Source organism: Periplaneta americana, chromosome 8 (assembly GCF_040183065.1).
Source record: "Periplaneta americana isolate PAMFEO1 chromosome 8, P.americana_PAMFEO1_priV1, whole genome shotgun sequence".
Classification (NCBI taxonomy): domain Eukaryota; kingdom Metazoa; phylum Arthropoda; class Insecta; order Blattodea; family Blattidae; genus Periplaneta; species Periplaneta americana.
The window spans coordinates 76,283,645-76,305,632 of NC_091124.1; positions in this window are offsets into that span (position 1 = coordinate 76,283,645).

Here is a 21,988-nt window from a genome sequence, read left to right on the forward strand (position 1 = left end):
TTAACCGAGTCATAAGCCTTTTTTAAATCTATGAATAACTGATGTACTGTACCCTTATACTCCCATTTTTTCTCCATTATCCTTCGAATACAAAAAATCTGATCAATAGTCGATCTATTACGCCGAAAACCGCACTGATGATCCCCAATAATTTCATCTACGTACGGAGCTAATCTTCTCAAAAGAATATTGGACAAAATTTTGTACGACGTCAACAAAAGTGATATTCCTCGAAAGTTACCACAGTTGGTTTTGTCCCCCTTTTTAAAAATAGGTACAATTATGGACTCCTTCCATTGTTCTGGTACAATTTCCTTTTCCCAAATAGCAAGTACAAGTTTATAAATTTCGCTATATAATGCACTCCCACCCTCTTGTATTAATTCTGCTGGAATATCATCGATACCTGGAGACTTGTACTTTTTCAGATTTTCTATCGCAATTTCGACTTCTGAAAGCGTGGGTTCGGGTATAAATGGCTCAGCAGTTTGTATTTCAATTTCGTCCCGATCATTTCTATTTGGCCTATGTACATTTAGTAGTTGCGCAAAATAGTTTTTCCATCTGTTTAGGATTGATGGAGAGTCTGCAAGCAAGTCACCATTCTCATCCTTGATCACGTTTAGCCTTGGCTGATATCCGTTCTTAAATTCCTTTATACCCTTATATAAATCTCGAATGTTTTTATTCTTACTATTTGTTTCTACCTCATTCAGTTTTTCCTTCAAGTAACCTCTCTTTTTATTCCTAAGTGTACGACTTGCTTCCCGTCTTTCATTGAAATAATTATCTCTCTTCTCCTCAACTGGATCCTGTAAGAATTTCAATTTTGCCTGTTTCCTTCTTTCTACTACCATGCAACAATCTTCATCAAACCACGGTTTCTTTTTCTTAGTTTCATAATAACCTATGCTCTGCTCAGCTGCAATTTTGATACTATCTCTGATATTTTCCCACACGCTATTAACATCTAATTCTTTCTCAACTTCGTCGGAACTTTCTAAAGTGGCAAACCTATTCGAAATTTCGACCTGATAATTTTGCTTAGCTTCCTCGTCCTTTAATTTCAAAATATTGAATTTAGTAATATTAACTTCTTGCTCTACTCGCTTGGCTACTGATAATCTTTCTCTTAATTCTCCAATCACCAAATAATGGTCAGAATTACAGTCTGCACCCCTGAAAGTTCGAATATCTACTATACTAGTATGTCTCCGTTTATCTATCAACGCCACCCTATTAAAATTTATTAAACGACACAAGTTTTCGGTAGTGCACTACTGTAGCCTGCATTCGCTTGGAATCTAGTGATGAAATGAGTTACTAGCTGTCCGCTGACATTTACGAGTGACATTATATTCCATCATTTTCCTGTTGTGTGTTGGTAGTGAATGGCTGTTCTTATATCAGGGTAAGAGGCAATATTTTATTTTGTGTGTTGTGCAAATAATAACTATATTAAACTCTATATTTTCGTGATCCTTAAACATTCTTCTATGTATAGAAAGTATTTGCTATCTATAAAATTTGAAAATGTTAGAGAAACAGGCATGTCATGTTGTCAAGTACTTAGTAGCGCTTTAACGCCATGTGGCGTTAAAGGTCTACAGACAAAATTTATGTTATGTTAGTACTAAGGCTGACAGTACAGCATCAGTGTGAAAACATCAGGAAAATCACTAAGCTTTCAACTTACAAATGTTCAGAATGTGCAGTAATGATATTGGTTTAATTGCTTATCGAACTCTTAATTTTTTTTTATTTTACATAACTTAATTTTTTTGTTTTACTTACTGGAAAACATTCATATTAAACTAAGGTAAATACTTCTGTATTTAATAATTTTCTACTGTGTCACATTGTCTCTTTTTTTTAAGTAAGGAGTCACTGGAAAACATATTTTCCTAATCCATCTGGTGTTTCAGTTTCAGATCAAGAATCTTTCATTAGTATTGAGTGATTTTCTATCTTTTATTAACAGAAAATCAAATTTAGTCGCTTAGTTCTATTTGTGTTGCTTAGGAAAAATAATTCATTAACAATTATAAGTGTATAGGTTACTAGAAAATGGGTGGCGTTAATTGGACAACCTGTTCCTAATAACGCCAGTTTACAAAGTTTTCCTATTTGAGTTCTAATTCTTGTTCGGTATATAATATATCCATTTGCATTGTGCTATTTTGTAAAGATAAGATTACAGTTTCTATTTCATAATTTTCGTGTTTGTACATAACTTATTTCCAGAGCAAAAGTGACTGAAGTGTTAAGGTGGCGTTATTTGGTACGTGTACCTTAGTAAAATACAAGCAGCAGAAATGAAATTTCTGACAGGATGCCTAGGAGTCACAAAAAGAGATATACTAGGTAATGAGGGCATCCGAAATGTTCTAGAAATATACGAATTGAATAATAAAGTAGATGATTGTAGACAAACATGGAAAGACCATGTAAACAGAATGAACAATGAAAGACTACCTAAGAAGATTCTAAATTATAAACCGAAAGGTAAAAGGGACATTGGACGACCCAAAAGAAGATGGTTGGATCAAAGAGACGCAACAGACCTAGAGGTCTAATTCCTGAAGTAGAAGAAGAAGAAGAAGAAGAAGAAGAAGAAGAAGAAGAAGAAGTTTTGTCGTAGAAATGAGTTCTGATTTTCGTCTTCACCAGAGAAATAGTTGTTGATTAATCAACAGTGCGAAGACAGTTCTGAACCCCACAAATCATATCAACAAAGCACCATTTATGAGGAAACTAAGCCAGAAGATAATGTGTTGTGATGTCCAGTTTCTTTGGTTTTCTATTGCATAAATTTCCGACTAACTACATATAATACTAATCCGACTAAGATAAGTATTTGATTGTTAAAATAATTAATTAATCTGTCAGTCAACTCTGGTTTCTTGAACATAAAATAGAATTAATTTAAATGCATTAACCACCACGGTGGTTCAGTGATAGAACGCTGCGCTTATAACCCAGGCGTCCCGGTGCAAATCTCGCTCTACCCTTAATTTGAAATTTGTGTTGGGCAAGCCCGTGATCCAAGCAACACAGAGGATTTTTCCTGGTACTCCGGTCCCTCTGTGTCATCGCAAGAATTGTCTTATCTTCAATTATAATTATTACGTTTGTAATGTGGTGACCCTGAATATTTTCTTACAAATTAAGTAGCCTACGCTTCTCAGTGCTAGCGACATCTATAATAATTCCACTCGTAGAGTCGAGGCGAATAACAACAAATTAAGTGTACTGAATTTGGACAGAAAATTAAATATATTATTATGCTTTCTCTGTGATGTAGGCCCATTCAATCGATGTTAAATTTATAAATTTGTTCGTAGATTTTTCCTTTATAAGGCTTATAAACATCACAAAACAGTGAGATGGAACTTATATTTTACTCTTATTATTGTCATTAATATACATTTCTGTGTTAGTAAATTTTATTGCTACATCACAACATACTCATTTGCAAATGTGTCTAAATTCTTAAGATATATTCATTAGTAAGAATAGATAAAAACTTCTATGCTACATATTAATAAAGCAAATATATGTGTTACATTTGAGAGAAAACTTACACAGCCTTCTTGAGGATATGTCTTTAAAGTCAGTAAGAATAGAAATATGATTTGAGTTGAACAACATCAAATTCTCCTCATTATTAGGGAACAGTAGAGTTCTTAGCAATAAACAGAACGCAGTTGATCGGTGCTATGCTAATGCAGATCAACCGGTTTCAATATACACACTTTCACCTATAGGTTTGTTTCAAGATATTATCTATTCTAGGATGTCTTTATACAGAATGGATGATAGAGAAATGTTCTTAGTGTAGAAAAGTTACTAGATCATTCTAAGAAAAAAAGCATCATGTGAACGAAATAATTCATTAGTTCTGTGTTCATCCGCTCAAGCATATTGTTCTATGTACGAAGGACGATCTAATTTTGAAGAACATATTGTACCCTGAATGTAACGTTTTCTTGCAGATTGTAATACAACTTTTAATTTGAAAGTGTTATTGTTATTATTATTATTATTATTATTATTATTATTATTATTATTATTATTATTATTATTATTACTACAAATTTTAATTGCAATTTTTATTTGGCCAATAATGCAGTAATGAAGTTTTGCAATTCTGTGTTCTTAAGAAGTCATTTCGTATCTGAGAACGTGGACACTAATTTTCTAAGCATATGACTCATTCAGTAAGTATAGGCCTAAATGCCTTCTAAGGTTTTCGGAATAGGTTTGCTACTTAAAACATTTGTAAAGTGTAAATAACACCAAATAGATTGTAACAAATTAATTGTATCTGATTCTTATATCTGCTCCTGAGAAATGTACATACACTAAAGGAAATGTGAATAAATTACGATTTCCATTTCTACTTTTTGTGGTATTAGATGTAAAAATAATATTCCAAGTACAAAATGAATTTCATACGGTTTTTTGCTTAACTGTGCTTTCAGAAAACAAACATGTTATAAGTGCCCCTTCGTTGGTCGCCCCTGTATTCTTTTCTTTTTCCTTAAATTGTAATACGGTGTTAACAATCGACATTTTCTCCACGAACTGTAATTTTCTTTTAAACTTCTAATTATTATCGGGTATTCCTATTCATTTAAAAGAATTATTATTTCGTTTCTGAAGTGGGTATCATAATACAGTTGTTCTGAAACTTGTCGTCCTTAAAGAAGCCTGAAATATATTACTTGATAGAGGGGAAATTAATGTACATTGTTATTACTCCTCAATATTAATGAAGTGGGGTCAGTTTGTCTATGATATCTCCCACAATGTAAATTAAGTTATGAATGCTTTTATGAAAATTTTGCATTACTTTCTTGGTAATACTTACTTACTTACTTACTTATTTACTGACTTTTAAGGAACCCGGAGGTTCATTGCCGCCCTCACATAAGCCCGCCATTGGTTCCTATCCTGAGCAAGATTAATCCATTCTCTATCATTATATCCCACCTCCCTCAAATACATTTTAATATTACCCTCCCATCTACGTCTCGGCCTTCCTAAAGGTCTTTTTTCCTCCGGCCTCCCAACTAACACTCTGTATGCATTTCTGGATTCGCCCATACGTGCTACATGCCCTGCCCATCTCAAACGTCTGGATTTAATGTTTATGTCAGGTGAAGAATACAATGCGTGCAGTTCTATGTTGCGTAACTTTCTCCATTCTCCTGTAACTTCAACCCTCTTTAGTCCCAAATATTTTCCTAAGCACCTTATTCTCAAACACCCTTAATCTCTGTTCCTCTGTCAAAGTGAGAGTCCAAGTTTCAAAACCATAAAGAACAACCGGTAATATAACTGCTTTATAAATTCTAACTTTCAGATTTTTCGACAGCAGACTGGATGATATTTGTTTCTCAACCGAATAATAACAGACATTTCCCATAATTAATCTGCGTTTAATTTCCTCCCGAGTATAATTTATATTTGTTAATGTTGCTCAAAGATATTTGAACTTCTTCACCTCTTCAAAAGAAAAAATTCCAATTTGTATATTTCCGTTTCGTACAATATTCTCGTCACGAGACATAATCATATAGCTACTTTGTCTTTTTGGGATTCACTTCCAAACCTATCTCTTTACTTGCTTCCAGTAAAATTCCCGTATTTTCCCTAATCATTTGTGGATTGTTTCCTAACATATTCACGTCATCCGCATAGACAAGCAGCTGATGTAACCCGTTCAATTCCAAACCCTCTCTGTTATCCTGGACTTTCCTAATGGCATACTCTAGAGCAAAGTTAAAAAGTAAAGGTAATAGTGCATCTCCTTGCTTTAGCCCACAGTGAATTGGAAACGTATCTGACAGAAACTGACCTATACAAACTCTGCTGTACGTTTCACTGAGACACATTGTAATTAATCGAACTAGTTTCTCGGGAATACCAAATTCAATAACAATATCATATAAAACTTCTCTCTTAACCGAGTCATATGTCTTTTTGAAATCTATGAATAAGTAATGCGCTGTACTCTTATACTCCCATTTTTTTCTCCATTATCTTTCGAGTACAAAATATCTGGTCAATGGTTGATCTATTTCGCCTAAAACCATACTGATGATCCATATTAATTTCATCTACATATGGAGTTAATCTTCTCGAAAGAATATTGCACACAATTTTGTACGACGTGAACAAAAGTGATATTCCTCGAAAATTACTACACCTAGGCTTGTCCCCCTTCTTAAAGATAGCTACGATTATGGACTCCTTCCATTGTTCTGGTACAATTTCCTTTTCCCAAATAGCAAGTACAAGCTTATAAATTTCGTTAGATAATCCGGTTCCACCCTCTTGTATTAATTCTGCTGGAATTTGATCGATAGCTGGAGACTTAAAATTTTTCAGATTTTCTATCGCAATTTCGACTTCTGAAAGTGTGGGTTCGGGTATAAATGGCTCATTAGTTTGTATTTCCATTTCGTCCCGATCATTTCTATTTGGCCTATGTGTATTTAGCAGTTGCGCAGAATAGTTTTTCCTTCTGTTCAGAATTGAATGAGCGTCTGCAAGCAAGTCACCATTCTCATGCTTGATCACGTTTACCCTTGCCAGATATCCATTCTTGAATTGAATTGAAAGAGGTGAATTGGGAGGACAAATTTAAAAGGTACGCGAATGCGTCCTTGGAAGGGGTTCGGGGCTGCAAGAATCTAAATATGTGAGCTACAAGCCTATTGGCCACTAGTCTCACTCCTGGTTACGCTGCTCCACTGAAGGAGCTCTAGAAACTTTTGAAGGGGAAAGCCGAAAATGGACGTAACGTCGTAGGTACCACATACGCGTGGGGGACGGAAATGTGATCAAAATGATCACGGGACGGGACGAGGAGGAGATGGCTGGTGTATAGCTGCACATTGAAATCTTGAATTCCTTTATGCCCTTATATAAAATGTCTAATGTTTTTATTTTTACTATTTGTTTCTATCTCATTCAGTTTTTCCTTGAAGTAATCTCTCTTTTTATTCCTAAGCGTACGATTTGCTTTCCGTCTTTTATTGAAATAATTATCTCTATTCACCTCAACTGGATCCTGTAAGAATTTCAATTTTGCCTGTTTCCTTCTTTCTACTACCATGCAACAATGTTCATCAAACCACGGTTTCTTTTTCTTAGTTTCATAATCTATGCTGTGTTCAGCACTTTCTTGGTAATATAAAAAAAAAAATCTCGTAAGCGAATCAATATTAAACGTAGGAATATGCTCCAATAGCTGTATGTTACTGCACGAGTTTTTCAATACACGGACTAAAGCTTTGGTTTTTATGAACCGACGCATGCGACGTGCGACGTGGGAGGTGCGCAGACCTCGCGTCTCGCAGCCATAGAAACCACTCACTATCTCTCGTGTAGTCCGGATTTGTGCGAGGGTGGCATCGCACGTCACATGCGTCGGTTCAGGAAAACCAAGGCTTTAAGTGCTGATACACAGTGTTGACTGGTATTTTATTAGCATGCACATAATCGTAGAATGACGTATTTTCTGGAGATTCTTTTTTGTTCAATCTGTTTAAAGAATATAAGTCCACCACCACTATTAATTTCATTTGCCTTTTTCTTCATTCATTATTAGATCTATTTCTTTAAGTAACATGCTTTGCAGAAAGTGATGAAAAATTATTTTGGTTATATTTTTAGTAACGTGAATATTCTGTAAGATGTTTGCGATTTCTAGGAGCTTCTTGACAAGATCTGTGGTATCTTTGGGCTTCAAATACACTGAAATATTTCACTTCATCCTTCATCCTTATCGGGCACAGCATTTCTACTGTCAATGGTCGCAATTACGGATTTGTTCGCTCTTCCAATTGCGAGGTAGAGGGTTGAATCCTAGTTTTATTTTAATTTTCTTGGTCCCCTTTATCACCGCCTGTGATTATTGGACGGTATTTTTCGTACACTCTGTATATGCTTCTTATATAGTATTTGGTATACTAAAGAATTGTTAACTAATTATCAATTACGAGGTCCTATATCAAGTCAATCAATAATTAACTTTATGCTCTACCATGCCGAAATGTATAATTAAACACCTGGTAGCAGCCCTTTAATGAACCTCATGAAAGTACACCTATTCATTAAAGTTTAGGTGTTCCACCAATCAGAAAACACCATTGTACCAAAATGAAAGCGCAAGTATCGATTATTCTCGGATATGCAATCGAAAGACAACTAGCGAAACGTCACGGAGGCTGGAAATCCAATAATGTCGCAGAAGGTTATTTAGATTTAGATTTATTTATTTAACCTGGTAGAGATAAGGCCGTCAGGCCTTCTCTGCCCCTCTACCAGGGGATTACAACTATAACATGAACAATAAGATTACAATTAATATTAAATTTACAATTACAATTACAATTACAATAAAAATTAAAGTACGACAAGAATACCTGATTAATGAAAGCTAGACATTTTATCATAGAAGTTAAGAACAAAGAATATTTTTGTATTTACAAAATTACAAATTAAACCTACAATAACAAAATTCTATAGTGATGAAATTACCGGATATTGAGATATTTTGTGGTAGATTAAAAGAACTATTTACAAGAAACCATGTCTGAACGAGTCTCAATTACTGACCAAGAGCCTAGTAAGTTTGCGTTTGAATTGAATTTTATTTCGACAGTCCCTGATGCTAGCAGGTAACGAATTCCAGAGTCTTGGCAGGGCTATTGTGAAAGAGGATGAGTATGAGGAGGTGCGATGGGATGGTATTGTTAGTATTGTTTCATGGCGAGAGCGTGTGTTCAGATTGTGATGGGAAGAAAGGTAAGTGAAGCGAGACGACAGGTACGAAGGAATAGAAGAGTTCAAGATTTCGAAGAGAAAGAGAAGTGAATGTAAATTTCTTTTCTTATCTAGTTTAAGCCAACCTATTGCTTCCAGGGATGGGGTAATATGATCATATTAACGAACATTGCTTACAAAACGTACACACAAATTATGAGCACGTTGAAGTTTCATTTTGTTGTCGCTGGAAAGGTCAGTCAGTAAAATGTCAGCATAGTCAAAATGGGGAAATACAAGGGTCTGCACAAGGGACTTTTTTAAGCAAGAGGGAAGATGAACATTTATCCTTTTTAGCACATGAATAATAGAATATACTTTTCTGCAGGTTTCTGTGATTTGCATGTCCCAGTTGAGATTATTATCCATGTGAATGCCAAGATTTTTTACCGAAGAACTGAAAGGGATATGCACTGTATTTACTTTAACGGGGGAAATGTCGAGGTGCTTTACAGCGTCGGTTTGCCGTTTGTGTCCTAATATGATTGCTTGTGTCTTTCCAGGATTGATATTAAGATGGAATTTCTTTGTCCATGTCACAATCGAGTCAATGTCTTTGTTCAATTTATCTATAGCGTCATTTATTCGATCTAAGCGGGAAGAGATGTAGCATTGAAGGTCGTCAGCATACAAGTGATAGTTACAATGCCTTACATGAGATGTAATATCACTGACATATATCGTGAACAACAATGGTCCGAGTACCGAACCCTGTGGTATACCTGATGTTATGTTAAACCAGGAAGAGCTTCGATTCCCGGATACAACACATTGTTGTCTTTCCCGTAAGTAGGATTCGAACCAACTCACAGCAGTCTCTGAGAAATGCAGATTTCTCAATTTATGGGTGAGCAGGTCGAAATTTACAGAGTTGAAAGCTTTGCTAAGGTCAAGAAGTGTTAGTATTGTTACTTTATTAGAGTCGATTGCTTCACGAATGTTTTCTGTCACTTTAAGTAGAGCAGTGCTTGTGTTGTGTCCAGCTCTGAAACCTGACTGATACTTGTCGAATAGTTTGTGTTCGTTCATGTAGTTAGTAATTTGTCTGTGTACGATTCTTTCCAGTGCTTTTGATATGGCTGGCAGGATACTGATTGGTCTATAGTCGTTCGGGTCGGTGGGAACTTTGACTTTTGGAAGAGGAAGAACGAAAGCTTGCTTCCATATTTTAGGGAAAGTTGAAGTGATTAAGGAACTATTGAATATGTGTGCAATTGTAGGTATTAATATGTCTTGTATTTTCTGTATGAGTAATATGCTAATGTTGTCTGGCCCTTGAGCTTTCGTCTTGATGCGTCGGATGGCTTTCATTACGTCAATAGGAGTGACGTCAGTAAAATAGAATTTGTCTCGAGTTGGGGGAGCTGAGTCAGGCAAAACTGTGTCTTGTTTCGTTGTGTTGTTTAAGGTCGGGTCCTTTACAAAGTGTTCGTTCAATCGGTCAAGTGGGATGGGTATGTCTGCTTGTTCACTAGCCCTTCCAAGTCCAATGACCTTCAGATTTTTCCATAACTCGGAAGGGGTTGTGTTGGGCTCTATAAATTTGTAGGAGTATTTGAGTTTAGCGTTTCTTATTAGTTGAGTCGTTCTGTTTCTTAGGTGTTTATATAAGTTAAAATATTCGTCGTTTTTATTGCGGGTGTATTTCCTATAGGCTAAGTCGCGTTCGGACATCAGGCTACGTATTTCAGTCGTCATCCAAGGGGCTGGGGTCTTTCTGGTACGTTTGGTCTTTAATGGTGCGTGTTATGTTCTGTTACTACAATAATTAGCGTTAATTGCAAATAATATTCAAATAAATTCAATTTGTCATCTCGTTTTTCAATGTCTAAATCAATTTCAAGATTATATCAAGATTAATTTTTATTTTGCTCCCTAGATTATTTCAAGGTCAATGACATTTGTATCTCGGAAAAAATTAATACTTTCGCTTCTGCGCACATCTCACAATTTACGAGATATTGCACAAGGTCAGTTCCGCTCCCCAGTCAGATAAGAATAACATGAATACTTATGAATAATTTCAAGTTAGAAATATGGTCGAGCATAAAAAGTCATATGAAACTTGCCTATAATGGTAGTAATTAAGACGCTCGTATGAAAATTATGAAACTCGTTTACGCTCGTTTCATAAACATACTCTCGTCTTAATTACTACCATTATAGGCTCGTTGCATAATGTACTATTAAAGGACTTAGTTTGTATGTGCGTAATTGTTCTTTAATCAACTGTCCGAAGACAGGTTTGAACCTCATAAGTGACACCAATAAGATATGTCATGAGGCAACTAAGCCAGGAGATAATTGGGTAAGGTGGCCAGTTCCTTTCCCTCTCCATTACATACATCGCCGATTACCTGCATTTTGCAATAACCACACTTCAGATATATATATATATATATATATATATATATATATATATATATATATAAACAATTTTCATCCTCTGACTCATATCGCCAAGTGAGATGTACTGCCTGATAATAGATGTGCACATCAAGCAGAACCTAAACCAGAAGTAATGTGTGTAATAATAAGGAATAATGAAGTTTAACTATTATCGGTCCCTAATCATCTTCACCGAATGAAGCAAAAAGAAGTTGAAAATCTGGTGTTATATCTGATATAGCCACACGTAATTGTGCCGAAATGTTAGTGTGCAATATAGTCTACGTATCCTGTATTTTTATTTTATAATGTTGAAGTGTGAAAAAAATTGTTCAGACTTACAATTTGGCCCATACATAGATCCTGACAAACAGGTGAAGTAATAATGATGATAAAAATGATATTAAAAATAATGATAATCAGAATTTACCTTTAAAATCAGAATATTGGGAGCGGTACTAAATATAATGACGTTTAAATTGGTTTTGAAAATCACGCAAAACCTTGCGGTGAATGAGACATTCAATATTTATTTCATACTCACATTAAAAAATTTCTCCATCCTTTGCTAATGGAAGTTCTTGTTCGAAATCGATACGGAATAACGACTTCGAGACAGATAGGGGAAACTCGGCAAATTTGGCTATAGCCTATGGGAAATTTGGCAATATTCTTGTATTTCTGCTATTGCCAAATTTCCTCCAGAGTTTTAAGAAGTTCAATAACACGATCATAGAGTGCAACATCTGAGTGTACTTTTAGTTTTCGTTTCATTCGAATCCGCGCATTATAGTGGCACATATTGTTACTAATAGAAAGAAGTGTTGAATACTTCCTTTTGACGTGGTGGTTGTGTGGACGTGTGTATAAAAAGATGGAAGAAAAGTGTTGTTCATTACCTACGTTTGTTTGTGCATTACATATCAAGGGTTGAGATTCCATATTGTAAGGTAAGCCATTTATACAATTAATATTTTCTGTTAATAACTCATCAGGCCTTACCTCGTTTCATGTTCTACTTAGCAAAAAATGTCTTCTACAGGGTAGTGTGACTTAGCCATTTTCCTTTATAGTGATAATTGCTGCTCTCTTTGAACAAGAATGTGTACTCGATGGTAAAATTTAAGAGTAGGGACGTATGAGGGATTTTTACAGTCTTCAATGCAGCACTGTGTGTGGTGTGTTGGAGATATGCCAAGGAACATTATTCTGAAAAATATTCCAAAGATGATTTGCGGACTGCGGTTGGGAGTGTTTTGAAATTTAGATGGTCGACTTATAGGGCTTCTAAGAAGTACAATGTGCCCTTGAACAACTTACAGAGGTTTCTGTATGCATCCTCAGGACCCGAATTCGTTGATACATTGTCATTCCCAAGAAAGGAAGATCCCTAGCTCTAACCGTTGAGGAAGAGCAAAAACTGGTGACATATGTAATCAAAAGGCAAGAACTTGGGTTTGGGCTATCGACAACAGAAATTAGAAGACACCCCTTCAATATAATTAATAAGAGTGGTCGGAAAAATCCATTCAATTTTTTTCTTGAGTTTGTTTTGTGTTTATGGTATTTAGTGATTTCTTGTCCCAGTAAATTAAGTCTTACAAACCTTGTACCACTGTTTTATTTTGAAAATTTTGTTTTTTAATCGTATTGCCGAATTACCCCTGTTCTATTGCCAAATTATCCTGATGAAGTACCAAATCTGGAAACATGTAATTTGTTATTTATTAGTGTGTTATGTGTAAAGTAATTTAGATTTGTAGAATTTTCTTTCAGAGATTTATTGGGATTTAATGTTTAAACACAATCCATAATAGAGGAATATTTAATTTCAGAATATGTAACTACAAACTGTGTAAAAATACAAAATATTGCCAAATTAGAAGAGTCTCCCCTATAGCGAAGGTTCAAGCAACATTGATACCACCGTTCCTCTGACATGCTGGAGGTTGTGAAAAGGACTGAGGGAGAAGTCAAGCAGTCCTCAATGCTCGCAACTCACGTTTGCATCACAAGTCACGAAATGGACGCGCTTGCCTTAAGATATGCAATATAATGCTCGTTCGAGAATAATTAAAGATACAAGAATGCAATACATTTCCTTAGAAGTCTCCATAAGCATCTACAAAAGCATGACATATTTGGTGAGACGACGAATTCAGCCATTTGGATAAATAAATGCAGTCGGTGTCCTTAGAAGAATTCTCCATAGCCAATCACACAGGCGGCCCATCGTATGAGTAGGCGTTGGTTACGTTGGTTACTGTGAGCGAAGAAAAAAAAAAAAACATGACGGCTTATTAAACCATTTCAGTACTTCGTCTTTTACATAATTATCTGTGCTAAATCGGCTTCCTTTTACAGTCGTTAGCCCGGGAGAAACCACCTGGGTGGTCGTGTACCCGGCATTTTGCTGGCCTTACTGTAGCTTTCGATTTTTCCCTTTATAACTTCTGAGAGGTGTGAAATATCAAGTTGAAATAACAACGTAATTTCTTAAGACCTGGAGCTTTCTTTGGCATATCACATTATATGTACAGTAGTTTGTTTGAAAATAATGTCTATATTGCTTCAATAATTCGCAGACCTATCCTGTTCATCTGGCTTTTGTACTGCGAAGTTCATGTTTTGATTTTATTTTAGAAAACGGGGAGTTTCATGGTTAAATATCTGCAATCTAGGAAATATTTAGGAAATTTTAAGGGGAAATAATAATTTTAGAAGTCCATGTCTTTAGAAAGACATGTCAGTAATTGTTATTACATCATAACTAAGACAGTGGTACTTTCTCTACAGAATACAATTGTATTGGTCGGACAAAATTCTGCTAGCAGGTGATAGCCAACACTTATAAGTTCAGATAGAGAGGGAGGAAGCGAGGAGGAGACGGGAAGGAATAACGTTGATTATATGTCCTCGTCTTTGTTACGCTTGGTTCATATATTCAGTATATTCATGCCGCAATTAATTAATTTAAGCATTTATTTAATTATGCAGTCATTCATTCGAAAATCCACTCATGTAGTCATTTAGCCATCCCTACAGTAATTCATATGTAGAGTCAATCATTCATACAGTTACTACGATATTCTTAATAATCTACATAATAGTTGAGTTTTGAGTGAAAATTTGAGGAAAGTAGGCCTTCAAGAAGGCAATCAGGCCTACTTATTTTTTGTTAGAAAGTTTACGTGGATTCAGGGGGAGGAAAGTGACTTGAAATGAAAGTCTTTTTGACTGTAATAATGAAGTAATTAATAAAAAGAGGGTAAACTTTTCTATTACGTACTTCGTTATATAAATGCGGACATTGTACTTACTTGAGAAAGTTAAGGATTAATTTTGTGATATCGAATATAAAGTAAATGTATATTTACGACTGATTAAGGGGAGTTTTCCTCGAAATTTTCGCTTCGTGAAATGTCAGAATTTTACGTAATAAGAATTGTATCTTCCTACTTTTCCCTTTATATCTGTCATATTAAAATATATGCAATACAAGCGAGTCCTTTCGAACGCTCGTTGTTCTATATACTTTATGTATTTTAAGGAAAATTAATATATAAATTATTGCTTCTAGTTCTTGTGTGAGGAAAGGAAATTTGGTACACTTAAAATTCCTTTAAATACATCTTAAAATGAAGATATTGATTTATTCATCCTACATGTGCCTTACACAATGGAAATATTGTAGGCTACACAACATAATTAAAAAAATTACATGAATACCAGTAAATATGGAAACCTGATCAGCACAATTTAATTCTGGTTTTATATTAACAAAGGCTAGAAACTTTTGCCAGTAGATAGCAATTAGGCATTGTTATCAATTTTCCTCGTCGCATTCTGTCCTCTTTAATGGCGAATATGCAACATAAGGCTAGTTCCATGAAATAATTAATTAAGACAAATTTCACAACACGAATAAAGGAAACTTCAGAAGGGCCTAATACTCTACTTGCACCTCCTACACGTGATATTAAAATGTGATGTGAGCCACCGGCGTAGCTCAGTCGGTAGAGTCGCCTGCCTGCCGATCCGAAGTGTCGCTCGTGAGTGGGTTCAATTCCCACTTGGGCTCATTACCTGTCTCGATTTTTCCGTGGTTTCCCCAAATGTGAGGCAAATGTTAGGTAATCTATGTCGAATCCTCGGCCTCATCTCTCTTGCTATCACCAATTCCATCGACGCTAAATAACCCCGCAGTTCATGCAGCGTCGTTAAATAACCAAGTAAAGAATTGCGGTATGAACGGTTTATGGAAAGTGATATGTTGGAATGAAAACACGTCTAGGAAGACCCAGTATGCTTAAAACAGAAGTTGTAGCAATGCGGGAAGCTTTCCAACACAGTCCCCACAAAGCCTATTCGTCGCGTTATCATGAGAGTTGCAAAGTCCACAATCAATCATCCAGAAACTCCTTTGGAAGCATTCTAAAGTCTATCAGTGCAAAGTCTAAATTCTGGAGTCATCAAGAGCAGGAGATTAGGAAAATATCATGGATTTATCCCTGTATATGTGAAAAGAATAGACCTGGTACTTATTCCACAAGTAAACTTTGGCAACTTCGCAATGTTTCACTTTTGAATTTCCAATTTTCGAATTTTGAAAAGTGAAAAGTATTATAAAAACATATGGATAATAGCTCTTAGACAAAAGAGAGAAATCTCTTCTTGGTCTTGATTTCAGAATGGATCCATTTCTTTCAAGGACATAGTATTACTAATTTGGCATCATTAGGAAACATCCACAGAATTGAGACAAACTGAGGTCATTCAAATTTATTCTGTTCTTATATATTGTTTTCTTGGGTTCTTCATCACCGACTCTCTTAATCGTAAATACTCTCTTATCATATTTCTATCAATAAATTTGAATGAAAAATAAGAATATACTGAATATAATAAACTTAATCATAAGATATTTGGTTCTTTGAAAAAATTCCATTCACTTTTCAGCATAAGACTCTGCATTTTTCTAAATTATTTTATTGGCGAAACTTTTCAAAATTATTTTAATGGTGGAAGATATGTAATATGTTTCAGAAGTTTCCTTTATATTATCATTTCACATTTCACTTTGCAAACTAGTTTTGAAAAGTGATAGCAGAACAGAAAGTACAATGAAAGCAAATTAATGTTATACATATAGATCTACAACACGATTAAACATGCATTTATCTTCTTTCCAACAGAATTCTGCGACAGCATATACATCCTACTAATATACAAAGAATCTTTATATATTATTTCTGCAGTGCTTGGGAAAAGTGACACAAGTCAGTTTCCACAAACCATTTTTGATAATTTATTGACAACTTACGGAACATCTGTTCGCTTAGAAAAAAATACATAAGTATTCTTCCCATTACAATAATTCATACAGAAAAAAATCAAATCGACATAAACCAGTGTAAGTTGTCAATAAATTATAAGAAAGGGTTTGTGGAAACTGACTTATGTCACTTTTCCCGAGCACTGCAGATTTGAGAATATAATTATGTATAAAGATACTATTTGCGAAAAATATTATTTTTACTCGGTTATATAACGACGCTGTACCAAATATTGGGTTATTTAGCATCGATGAAATTCTTCACAGCGACAAGGTGTTTAGCGGTATATAACCTGAGATTTATAATGTTATCCATTTAAATTATGCCGATAGCTTGATAACATTTCCGAACGAAAATCAGTAAGCAAATTCGCTTGTCACATGAGTTACAGCTCATGCATTATATCCAGACACTCTCCCCACTCTTTCTACAGAGCTGCGCACGAGATCGGATGAATCTACTAACGAATTATAGGGAAATGGGTTAGCCTTTGCCTTGAACTCCGTAGACACACGCCCGACCTTCCCTTCTACTCCTACTCCCTCCACAGAAACGTCGTTCCCCTACTGCGTATCGCGAGTGTCCTGACAAAATGCATGAGCTGTACGTCGGTGGTTGAAATATTCTTTTGGTTCCCTTAAACTTGTTTCTGGTGGTGTCTTTAACATTTAAGGTATAATATACAATTAGGACATGTTTCAGTTATTAAGACGTGATTTTCGACAAGAGTGTACTTCTTCCCATTTCGTCGTTTATAGTGTATAATAGAGCGGGACATTCGACGTATTTACTGATTATGAATATTGTACTACTAGAATAGGCACTCTTTGATATTTGATTGTCATTAATTCATTAACTTTCATAGGGCTAAATATTTTGCACACAAATAACATGAAATGTATATTCTTTAAGTGAACTATAATTTCTCGTGCCTGACCAGTGTTCCTATTTTCCTTAAAAGTACGATAGAAAAGTGTTTTATTATTGAAAGTTATTCTCAGTGTTTCCCTAGCAGGTAGGTGTAACGATCACGACACTTTTAATAATTCATAGATAAATCCATGCAGTTGTCAATATAGAATAATGCAAATTCATTTCAGACTCAGATATGTTTTGACCATTTGATCACTTCTTCGTTTCATCGTTCTTATCCTTCATTGTGAGCAGGAACATGAAGAGAGACAGCGACTCGTTCAGCATCTGGAATTAAATGAAAATGGTTCTGCATTACAATTGTAGAGAAACTTCAGATGTCAGTTGTAGAATTTTTTGGGTTTCATCGTTACATAAATCATTAAATTTCTTTTTCATAGATATAAATAAGCCTTACAGTTAATATTAAATACTTCAAATTCTATATGATCTCATCAATATTCATTGTAAGTAAACTTTAGCAAATGGAAATTTAATCATGCAGGTTATATCAGCTGAAATGTTGTCCCGCAGGACTTCTTTTACATGACAGTAAGTCATCTGATATTAGTCTGTCGCACAATTAGATGCCATGTAACTGGGCCGGGTTTCGAACCCGCAAACTCAGAAACTGAAGGTCAGCACTCAACCGACTGCTCCATCTAGGCCGACTCGTTACATGTACCTTATGATTTATGTAAAAATCATTTTGATCCTCCATTTTGCTTTTTCTTACTTACATACCCAAGTGCTTGTATTATATACCACTGCACAGTGTTTCCTACAGGCATAAAAGCTGGCCACAAATATTAAAGCTACTTTAATACATTTTTTTACCTATTTTTGGTACCAAGTGAAAGATAATATCATATTAACAATATATCAGGTCTACATGCTTACCTTACGACAGTGTTTCTCAACTGATGGCTCGCGTTCCCCTGTTTATACTTGAACAGTGAAGTGGTAGGCCCAGTTTTCAGCGTCCATAATAAAGGCGCTTAATTTAACTCTTTCTATGCATTATTCGTATTCGTTAAGGTAATCTGTGCATTAAGTATTACACAAATTGTACGATAATGTTCATGACTGTTTAATAGTAACTTCTTAATGGTTGTTACACGTTAAAGTAATTTCACTGTTTATTATATTTATTACGGGGGCACTTAGTAGTAGTAGTAGTAGTAGTAGTAGTAGTAGTAGTAGTAGTAGTAGTAGTAGTAGTAGTAGTAGTAGTAGTAGTAGTAGTAGTATTTATTCCATATTTATTCCATATTTATAAACCCTATTTTACATATAGTATATTAGGGTTATATTTTAAACTAATCATAACAAATTGAAACTTACAGACTACCATACAATAAATACACACTTGTAAGCGTAAAACATATACAAATTAATTAGATAAGGCCTTGAAATTACAATCGGAAAACATAGAGAATTTAACATGAATAGACATGTTGCACTTATGGATAATATTATGACACTTCGCTAATATACACACACACACACATACATACATACATACATACATACATACATACATACATACATACATACATACATACATACATACATACATGCATACTTACTTACTTACTTACTTACTTACTTATGTAGAGACATAACATATAGATACATAAGGTGGATAAACATTAATTTGATTGAAGGCTTGAAATTATAATCGAAATACCTAGAGAATTTAACATGAATAGACATGTTGATCTTGTAGATCACATTAGGACATTTTGCTAATAAATGTACATTTGTAGACATAATATAATAACATGTAGACATATATTTATAAATATACACATGCATGCATACATACATACATACATACATACATACATACATACATACATACATAGACTCAGAAACACAGATACATATATATATATATACATACATACATACATAGCAAGATGTACTTCAGTAACAGATATATATATATATAATATATTATATATATACATACATACATACATACATACATACATACATACATACATACATACATACATACATACATACATACATACATACATACATACATAGCAAGATGTACTTCAGTAACAGATAATTGGAAAGAATGAACAATATTAAATACCTTGGACATTCATTATCATTTACACATGACTTTGATATACAAAATAAATTTACCAAATTTATAAAAACATAATGCACTTAATAAATAATAAAATCTAAGGGTGCACGTACACAATAGGCTGGGTCAACACATCGCGATTTTGCAGTTTTAGAAACACTTTAGTAGATAAAGGATGTTCATTGATCACTGTCACTAGTATTGGTATTGTTCTCCCCTCCGAAATTTGTGATTGCAGCGATATTTTACTACTTAATTAACTTGTTATTCCCAGAACATGAATTTTACCAGCAATCGAAAAGTATTGGGAATAAATTTGAATAAGGAACAAAAAAAGTTTCCTTCTCATGCAGGATTCGAACCACGAAAGTCTTAGTTACCAGTCTATAGTGCTCTGGAGTGAATAAGGCTCTGAAATCAGCTACAAGGGTCAGTCCGGTTTTATTTGCCACTACTGTACAGTGAGACAAATAATCTGTCAGTCTCGGTTGCATATTTTTCAAATTCATTTGTGTTTATTTCAAATCCATAGGATATAGTTTTAAGTATAATTCCACATCTGTGGATGAGCTTCCTGTCAATGCCGGTTATTTCTGCACTTACTTAATTTTTGCAGCGAATGTTAAACTTTCAACATTCTCTGCAGATTTTCTTAAATTTTCAGTTTTTCTACGCTTAGACGTAATACTCCTCCCCCCAAACTTTGCCTGTGGTCTTCCTCTTTTCTGTAGAGTAGGCTTTACAACATTTAAATCACATACAAACTCTTTATCTAACCACTACTGATTGTTTTCAAAAACCTATAACTCATCCTGTTCGATTTATCGAATCTGCGAAACAAATTAATGCAAAAACGAGAAACATGTCTTTCTAACAATTTAATTTGATCATGGGAGTCTCCTATACCGATTTGCGTAACAAGAAACTGCAACACTACGTCCTTCTGTTTCTTACGACCACTTTTTTCCTTCTGTAAAATATCAAACAATTCCTTCCTTTTGTAACGATACTCCATTCTGAAACCAAAATAAATGCCTAAAAATGTGTTATTTGTGACTTTTATAACTATTTGATGGCCAAATTGAACGTAGTTTTGCTGTAGGGAAGATATTAACTCATACTTAAAATATTCGTATTTTGGATGATTAATTCGAAATACGCCAATAAATATATTTATCTAAATTTTATCAAAAGTTGCAAATATGGGCAATTTTACCTTTCAATATCATTAAGTAAACATGTCAGACTACACATTGGTCTAGGAAATAACACAGGGAAAAGTGAGGCAATTTTTTCTGGTCTGCATGAAGACCGAACTTAAGGAATCACAAAATAAAAATTTACATAATATGATTATGATTCCTCAGCCAAGCATAATATACTTAATAATTATAATAAAAACGTATTCTTAATTCAAAAACATAACTCTAACAAACCACAATTGCATTTACCTGAAAATCGAACACAGAAGTAAAAAAAATTATAGTTGAAATTGTGATTGAAAAAAACACAAGAACGACACCTTATGCACTGGCTTCAAAGTTTCGAATATAACTCCGTAGAATTAGACCTGCTACGAGGGTGGCTGTTTTATGACCGCCAGACCTTGGTGATAGTTGGGGTATATTGCAAACAACATAAAATTAAAAGTGGAAAAATCATTTTTGGCCAGCTTTTGAGCCTCTTGGAAACACTGTGCACAGTTTAAATAAAATTATTCTGTATTTTCAAGCCATGTGATATTGGTCAAAAATAGAAACAAAGTTGCATATATCCGGGTTCACCGCTGTGGAGTAGCTGTTAATATAGCAGACCGTGAAGCGAGCGTACGCGGTCTCAAATCCTGGCTGGGATAAGTTATCTGGTTGAAGTTTTCCTGAGTTTTCCCTCGCCTCTTAAAGATTAAATGCTGCGTAACATTCAACAGTGGACCTTGGAATTATCACCTTGTTCTCGTATAGGCGCTAGACAGTCATAGCAGTTTATAAAGCGTCGTAAAATAACCAATAAAAATATATCCGGAAACAAATACATGTTTTAATGCGACTTATTATTCTCATCTGTTTGTTTAGTAGTTGCTATAGGAAGTGATCGAAGTTTTACAGCACAATTCGACACATTCCTTAGTCCTCGGAGAATCATATACTCTTACGAACACACCTGGCTGTTTTCGGATTTGTTGACATGCATCGTGCACACTCTTCAGCAATGTTTGTACCTTGACAATGAGTGTGGCATACATCATCTTTAAGTTCATATAGCCAAAAATTCAAAAGATTAATGGTTAAATAACGGGGAAGGTCATGCTAATGACCTACTCGACCAATCCATCGGCCATTAAATCACGGGGGTTAGGTACTGTCGCACGATTTGTGGAAAAAAGTTTGGTATCCCACCGTGAAAAAATACA